Here is an 8,270-nt window from a genome sequence, read left to right as displayed (position 1 = left end):
ATATCATTCCATCTGTGTCTCTAATGTGATTATTAAAGCTTTTTTCATTCATTCATTCATCAGCCGCTTCTCCTCACAAGGGTCGCGGGCCTGCTGGAGCCTATCCCAGCTATCATCGGGCAGGAGGCGGTGTACACCGTGAACTGGTTGCCAGCCAATCGCAGGGCACATACAAACAAACAACCATTCGCACTCATATTCACACCTACGGGCAATTTAGAGTTGTCAATTAACCTACCATGCATGTTTTTGGGATGTGGGAGGAAACCGGAGTACCCGGAGAAAACCCACGCAGGCACGGGGAGAACATGCAAACTCCACACAGGCGGGGATTGACCCCCGGTCCTCAGACCTGTGGGGCAGACGCTCTAACCAGTCTTCCACCGTGCCGCCTATTAAAAGTTTTTTATTCAATATTATTTTTATTAGTTAATAATAATAATCATAATACATTAAACTTATCGCGCTTCTCAAGACACTCAGACTCCTTCCACGAGTCAGATGACAATAACAGTAAGATGACTGAGGAGGAAGCCCCGGTGGCGGGGGCTGGTGTCAGCGATGCTGTCCACCGCGGGGGAATGCAGAAAAGTCACGCCGGCTGGCGAGAGCCAAGCTGGACGTAAGGGGACACGGAAGGATGTTCGGTAGCTGAGCTCGCTGCATGATATTCACGAGTCACAACCGAAGCCAGGTGTTCGAGAGCTTGCTGAGAGAGAGATAGGTAGGTGATAATTTAGCTTAAGTTTTTTTGTTTTGTTTTTTAAACTCCCTGCCTTTCCTAGTTTACCATACGTGACAACAACAATGCAAAGTCCTTTGGTGAACATGTTGAAACCTCAGCGATAGATCATTAACTGAATGAGCAAGCGCTTGAATGATTTTGAGAAAAAGAACTGAACAATTCAGTGAACGAATCTCTTGAACAAATGTTTTTACAGAACTGATTCGAATGATTCAGTACACTCCAAAGAACTGCCATGCCCATCATTAAATTAGACGAGAGTAATTTCTTCAAACCAACAATGAATACTTTTGCATCATCAATGTCTCTCACCAAATATTAATTGGTTGCGGGTGATTCGAAGAAAGAGCAGTCCAGCTGTGCAGAAGCATTAAACCAAGACTACTGTTTCTTTCAACAAATAGCAGAAAATTATTGGGAATTGATTGTTTATTACACAATGCAGTGACTGTGCACTACCAGAAAAGTGCTAACAAATGCACAATTTCACTGTCGCCACACTATCTTTGTTATTTTTCTTAGTAAAAACTGTCTGCGATTGTTGTTACTTTATTCACATATACAGAATACACATTTACTGGCGTGTTAAACATGCAATGCATTGGGTTAATTATTCATACCAAAGTGCGTCGTCATAAATCGGTCACGGAGGGTCAGGACTGACTCACTGAAGGACTTACAATACTTAGCTTCAATAACATTTACAATGGAAAGTGAGAACTCTCAACTTCGTCTGTGAGCTGGTTGAACAGCGCGCACGGCTGACGTCAAAAAAAAAGTTTTCTTGGTCTTCGCATCAAAATTACTGTGGTGGGAACAATGGTGTGTGTGTGTGTGGGTGTGTGTGTGTGTGTGTGTGTGTCTGTCACTCATTTTCACGCACACACACACAGTTGCCTTCATGGCCCACAATCGGCAGTGTCCTGAGAATGGTGTGCTTGTTTACGTTTCGGTACTTACTGTATTGTGTTGGAATGTCAAGTCTGCACTAAGTTGCTGATTTAATGTGGCTTCAGCTACACTAATATTTAAGTTATTGGTTCATGTTTACACCAATATTCTAGATATTGATGTCAACTGACTAAATTTGTACCACATAATTTTCTTTAAATTTGAAAAAAAAACCAAAAAAACATTTAAACATAAGCACGGTAAACATAAGCAAGTATACTGTATGAGGATGCTTCTTCAATGTGTATTTATTTTTTCCCCCTGTGTTTTTGCCCCTTGAGAGACAGTCATTCAGAGAGTAGTGTAACATCTGGGTTTGGCAGACAAAATTCTACAGACAGTCAGCGCACTTGTGTAAATCTGGCATAATGCTGATATTTTGCTTTCTCCAAAGAGGACTGCTAGCTTGGCAGAAAGGAAACAAGAATTATTTAATCAAGTAGCTCTGCTTCTCTATCCAGATTTGACCTTGGCTGCATATAGCTGGTTATATAATCCTTTTATCAAACCCTGCGATGGAATACTGGAAATACCCGGAGTATTATAAATACTCTTAAGGACATTTCAATCTCTATTTTACTATTTTACTATTTTTTAAAAGGAAAAAATACACTCTGCTTCCTTGTTTTTTATCTGGAGGAAAAAAAAATACTTAATGTCTGTGTATTGAGACCTACCTGCTGATTTGTAAATGTTCTTTGACCACTGAATAAATCTCTGTCCTCATCTGTAATGACTGAAATCAAATTGTTCACACTTATTTTATTTTATCCATACCCATTTGGTAATACTTGGGGTGGAATCTCTTAAGAGGTAGATATGAAGACTTCAGCACTTCTGCACGTCAGCATTTTATACTGTTATATCGCTGCTCTCGTCTGTGAGTGTGGGGTGCAAGTACACGTGTGCAGCACAACATGTTATTGTATTAAATATGTCTCTTATAGAGGCACGGTGGACGACTGGTTATAGCGTCTGCCTCACAATTCTGAGGACTGGGGTTCAATCCCTGGCTCCGCCTGTGTGGAGTTTGCATGTTCTCCCCGTGCCTGCGTGGGTTTTTTCCGGGCACGCCCGTGACCCTAGAAGCGGCTCAGAAAATGGATATATATATATATACATATACATATATATACACACAAACAAAAAATAAAATAAATAAAAAAAGTGTTGTATGGTGTATCTGGTGGAACACTGGCGTGATACCTGCCTTCCCCTAATGCAGAAGCCACTGATGAATTGCATTTTAGAGATAAAACATCAGCCCTATAAGAGAAATCCATCCATCCATCCATTTTCTGAGCCGCTTCTCCTCAATAGGGCATGCTGGAGCCTATCCCAGCTATCATCGGGCAGGAGGCGGGGTACACCCTGAACTGGTTGCCAGCCAATCGCAGGGCACATACAAACAAACAACCACTCGAACTCACACCTACGGCCAATTTAGAGTCTCCAATTCATGCATGTTTTGGGGATGTGGGAGGAAACCGGAGTGCCCGGAGAAAACCCACGCAGGCACGGGGAGAACATGCAAACTCCACACAGGCGGGGCCGGGGATTGAACCCCAGTCCTCAGAATTGTGAGGCAGACGCTATAACCAGTCGTCCAAGGTTTTCTGAAGTGTTCCTGAGCCCATGTGGTGATATCCTTTACACGTTGATGTCGGTTTTTGATGCAGTGCCGCCTGAGGGATCGAAGGTCAATGTTGGTTTTCGGCCTTGCCGCGATTTCTCCAGATTCTCTGAACCTTTTGATGACATTATGGACCGTAGATGATGAAATCCCTAAATTCCTTGCAATTGTACGTTGAGGAACATTATCCTTAAACTGTTCGACTATTTTCTCAAGCACTTCTTCACAAGGAGGTGAACCTCACCCCATCTTTGCTTGTGAATGACTGAGCAATTCAGGGAAGCTCCTTTTATACCCAATCATGGCACCAACCTGTTCCCAATTAGCCTGTTCACCTGTGGGATGTTCCAAACAGGTGTTTGATGAGCATTCCTCAACGTTCTCAGTCTTTTTTGCCACCTGTCCCAGCTTTTTTGGAACGTGTTGCAGCCATAAAAGTCTAAGTTAATGATTATTTGCTAAAAACAATAAAGTTTATCAGTTTGAACATTAAATATCTTGTCTTTGTAGTGTATTCAATTAAATATAGGTTGATTTCCAAATCATTGTATTTTGTTATTTGTTTAACACGTCCCAACTTCATTGGAATTGAGGTGTGTGTGTGTGTGTGTATATATATATATATATATATATATATATATATATAAAACACCACCAAAATTTGATTAATTAATTAATTACTGATTTGATTAATTTATTAAAACAAAAAATTTGTGCTTCAACTGCAGACTTTTAGGTTTACTTTGAGGGTATTTACATCCACATTGGCTATACCGTGTAGGAATTATTGTCATAGTATGTCTTCCACTTTTATGCTGACTACTTTTTAGCTGCATGCTACAGTTGCATATCCTCGGGTTGTTGGAGGACTGACTCATATCTCTCAATACCAAATTAGGACTCACAAACGTATATATTATTGGTTTGTTTCAGCACTATGAACTTTCTCGGAAATGTGCCCAAACGTATTGTCCCTACCCTACAACGTTGTCCGGGAGCCAAATAAATTCTAAAAACAAATCTCTCTCTCTCTCTCTCGCTCTCTGTGTATAAAAAAAAAATATATCAAGAAGTTGGCCCCCAGGGACGAACAGAGGTCCAGTAAGGAGAAGGAGCCAGATGGGCTGTCATGGAAAGACAAGCCCCTGCATGGAATGTATCACTGACAAATTGAAGAAGTGGCAGACATCGAGAAAGCATACCAGTGGCTGGAAATGGCTCGACTGAAAGACAGCTCGGAGGCACTCATCATGGCAGCATAAAAACAGGCCCTAAACACAAGCTCAACAGAGGCAAGGATATACCCCATCAGACAGGACTCCAGTTGAAGGCTGTGCAAAGAAGCTCCAGAGACAGTGCAGCACACCAGAGAGGGTGTCAGATGCTGGCAGTCAAGGCATACATGGAGCGGCATAACCAGGTAGCAGGAATAGCGTACTGGAACATCCGTTCCAAATATGGACTGGCGGTCCCAGAATTAAGATAGCACACACTACCAAAAGGGGTTAGAACAGGGCCGGGCAAACTACGGCCCACGGGCCACATCCGGCCTGTTGACTATTTCAATCCAGCCCCCCAAAGATTGGTACAGAATCGCCCAAATCATATCAAAATCATGACTGCATTCATTTGATCTTGTCTTGTAATGCCCAGTGGTTCCACCAGGTTGTCCTGGTAGCACAGTAGGTACAGCGATACATTGACTTGACTTTGGCTGTTCTGTTTTTACTCGGCAACTGCTCTGAAACCTTCTTCAACCAAGAGTGGGCCAAAGAAAAGAAAAGTCGACAGTGATTGCCGAGTGTTTAATATAGAATGGACTACTAAATACTTTTTCAATGAAGTCCGGTCAGAGGCTGTATGTCTAATTATTTAATTTAATTGTCTAATAAGAAACCATTGCGGTTTAAGAGGAATATAACATCAGCCGTCACTTTTCTACCAAGCATGCTGATTATGCTAACAACCAATCAACCCAGGAACTGATGGCCACGGCTCAGCGGTTAAAATCAAGCTTGCAGGCTCAGCAAAACACCTTTATTTGACAAACTGCCATATAAGATTCAGTCACCGAGGCTAGTTATTTGCTGGCATTCAAACTAGCAACGACCAGAAAGCTTCTTTCCCAAGGAGATTTTCTGAAAGAATGCATGGTAGATACAGCAAGTATCTTGTGTCCTGAGAGCAAGATAAAATTTGAAAACATCAGCTTATCACGCAGGACAGTGACTCACCGTCTTGAGCTAATTGATGAAGACTTGGCTAACAAGCATAACAAAAAAAGACAGTAAAGACACCCTTTTAAAAAATAAATCTGTTACTTTTCATGCTAAAATGCTGAGTTCCAGTGCGTACCCTTCAAAATAAAAGGCTGAAAGCTTAAAACAGGAAGTCAAGTTAAAACTTGCACATGTAAACCATTTGACATGATAAAACAGTCCCAAATAATGATTTTAGCAATGCTATATTTAACTTTTAGCTTAAACATTAATTAGTAAATCTTAAGTCAATTGGGTTAGTTCCACACACCTTGCCTTTTAGTTCATAGGTTCGATATTGATACTGGTTACAAAGAACCCCGGAGTCAAATGTTGATTTTAGTCTATGCTGTGGGCTGCTAAGAAACTGGATGTTCATAATTTGGACACCCTTTATTTAAACCATGCCAACTTTTTTCACCCAGCCCCTAAAAGAATCGGAATCGAGAATTGTTTGGAACCGGAATCGAAATAAGGAACTGGAATCAGGACCGGAATCGCTCAAATTCAAACAATGCCCAACCCTTAAATTCTAAAGGTAATATTTGAATCATTTTTTTTCATTATTTTGTTTTTAAATCATTTTAAGAGTGCTACTCTTAAAAATACACTCACTCCAATTACTTCACTCACTGAAACTTCTGAAGGTTATGTAACTTCTAACTTCAGACACCTCTTTCAAAAGAACTATGGAAGTATCAACAAAAAATGTTCTTCATATTTATTTTACATTTTATGTATATGTGTAATTACCTCTTAGCTAAGATGATACAATCACTAAAATCAAAGACATGATTAAAAATAAAAGGAAAGGGGAAGGAGACCTTTTATATATATATATTTGTTTTTAAGGCACTGACTATGGAAAGTTGCTCTGAATTTTGTTGTATTTAAATAGTGTTATTATTAAAAGTTGCCCAATTACACATTGAAGCCACAATATTATGACCTGTTGGGGAGAACAGGATATAGTGTAGTATATTTCGATAGTACCGAAGTCAGAGTTCCATTGAGAGGGCCAAATGTTTGGAGATCTGTATTCAAGCCAACCATCTTTTCTTTGTATTTCTACATCAAAGGACTTCCTTCAACCATTCGTATGTTTATTAGGGTTTTCCTTCTCTTCTCAGACCATAACCTGTCTTTGGTTTACAGCAGAGGTTCGAGTCTTTAAAGAGGACCGATTTGCATCTTACGAGATAAGGGTACCATTTGGGCACCAGGCCAGTCTGTTAGACGCCAGCAGGCGGGTGTTGGTATTTCACGGACACAGAGTGTAACCTTGTGGCCAGCAGAACACTTCAAATATGGCCATGTGGCGCGGCCACCTTCAGGGTAAACCCAGGGGCGGGGCTAATTCCACGCTCAGAGAATGAAACCTTTATAAACTGAGATCGAGGCGTTTCGGGGGCTTTTTCGTTGTTCTGGCTACGTAAGCAACTGTTACGACACTAAGGCTCGTTCAATAAATCGAATTAGCCCAAACGCCAAGTGTCTCGAAGTCTTCATTCATTCCTGCCCAACGGAAGCCGGAGTTCTCCCGGGGGAACTCCGACTCGGAACCACAGGCAAAAAAATCCACCTTAATAGAAAAAGAAACCAATACCTTTAATTTATGCCATCAGACCTGAAGAAGTATTTAAATCCCACTGCTGGGAACACCTCCAAGCTTAAGTAAGCAAGCTTGTGACAGATCTGATGATGAAGGTTTATCAAACTGATGAAAGGCTGCTACCTTCAACCTAGACTCCTGGTCAGTGGATTTACTGTAGAAAGAAACTGGGTCGTGTCCATTAGTGGCCTTGCAAGGTTTTACATTACCTTTTCATTTAGGTGATCGTGTGTGATGGCCTGGTAATGGGATAACAAGTCATAGTTCATGATGTTCAACCGATTCAATTGCGTGCGTGTGTATGTGTACGTGTGTGTGCATGCATGCATGTGTGTGTGTTTGTTTCGAGATGTAGCTATATGTCAACAGTGCTATAATTATCCTCCTGAGCAAAACAAGTGCTGACTGAGTGGCCCATTGTGGGTAAAAGGATTATAGAACATGAGGAAACTGAAAGCTGTATCGTATATTCTATTTTCGTTTCTATTTCTTTAAATTTGTATGCATGACCATATCTGTCACATTTGGTGAGTTTGCATTTGTGTGTTTTGCCTAATATGTGACTTAATTGTGTCGGAGTGTTCGAAGGCCAGGTGGTTTTTATGATAGGACACAATCACAACAGCCTTATTTTTTTGTTTAGGTCAAGTTTTGTGACTCAAAGGTGTATAACAAAGCAAATTAAGAATAAAAATCCAGGGTTGTTTTAGTGTTCCTCTTGTCAGTTGTACAAGAAAGCTGCAAAACATTTTTGTCAAGCAGAGAGACTAAACCATCTTTGGATTGCCACATGTATAAAGGCACCCCATATAAAGCCATTCACTGCACTGAATGAACATGTCATCTGTGGGGCTTTCTTAGTTCCTCTTCTATTTTCTTCTCTTCCTTTTTCAATCCTTGTAATCGAATTTGAGCAAAATCATATGGCGAGAGGATAGAAGGAGAGCAGTAGGGGGGTGGAGGGTTCAATGAAAGTACCTTTTGTTGGTCTGAAACGAGCAAGTAATTTACAAAATGCCCTCCCTTTGTACAGAGGGCTAAAGGAAGAAAGAAATCAGTAGCTTTTAGAAG

The sequence above is a fragment of the Phyllopteryx taeniolatus genome, chromosome 7 (assembly GCF_024500385.1).
Source record: "Phyllopteryx taeniolatus isolate TA_2022b chromosome 7, UOR_Ptae_1.2, whole genome shotgun sequence".
Lineage (NCBI taxonomy): Eukaryota > Metazoa > Chordata > Actinopteri > Syngnathiformes > Syngnathidae > Phyllopteryx > Phyllopteryx taeniolatus.
The sequence above is the reverse complement of the archived record's forward strand: the minus strand, read 5'-3'. Positions refer to the sequence as shown.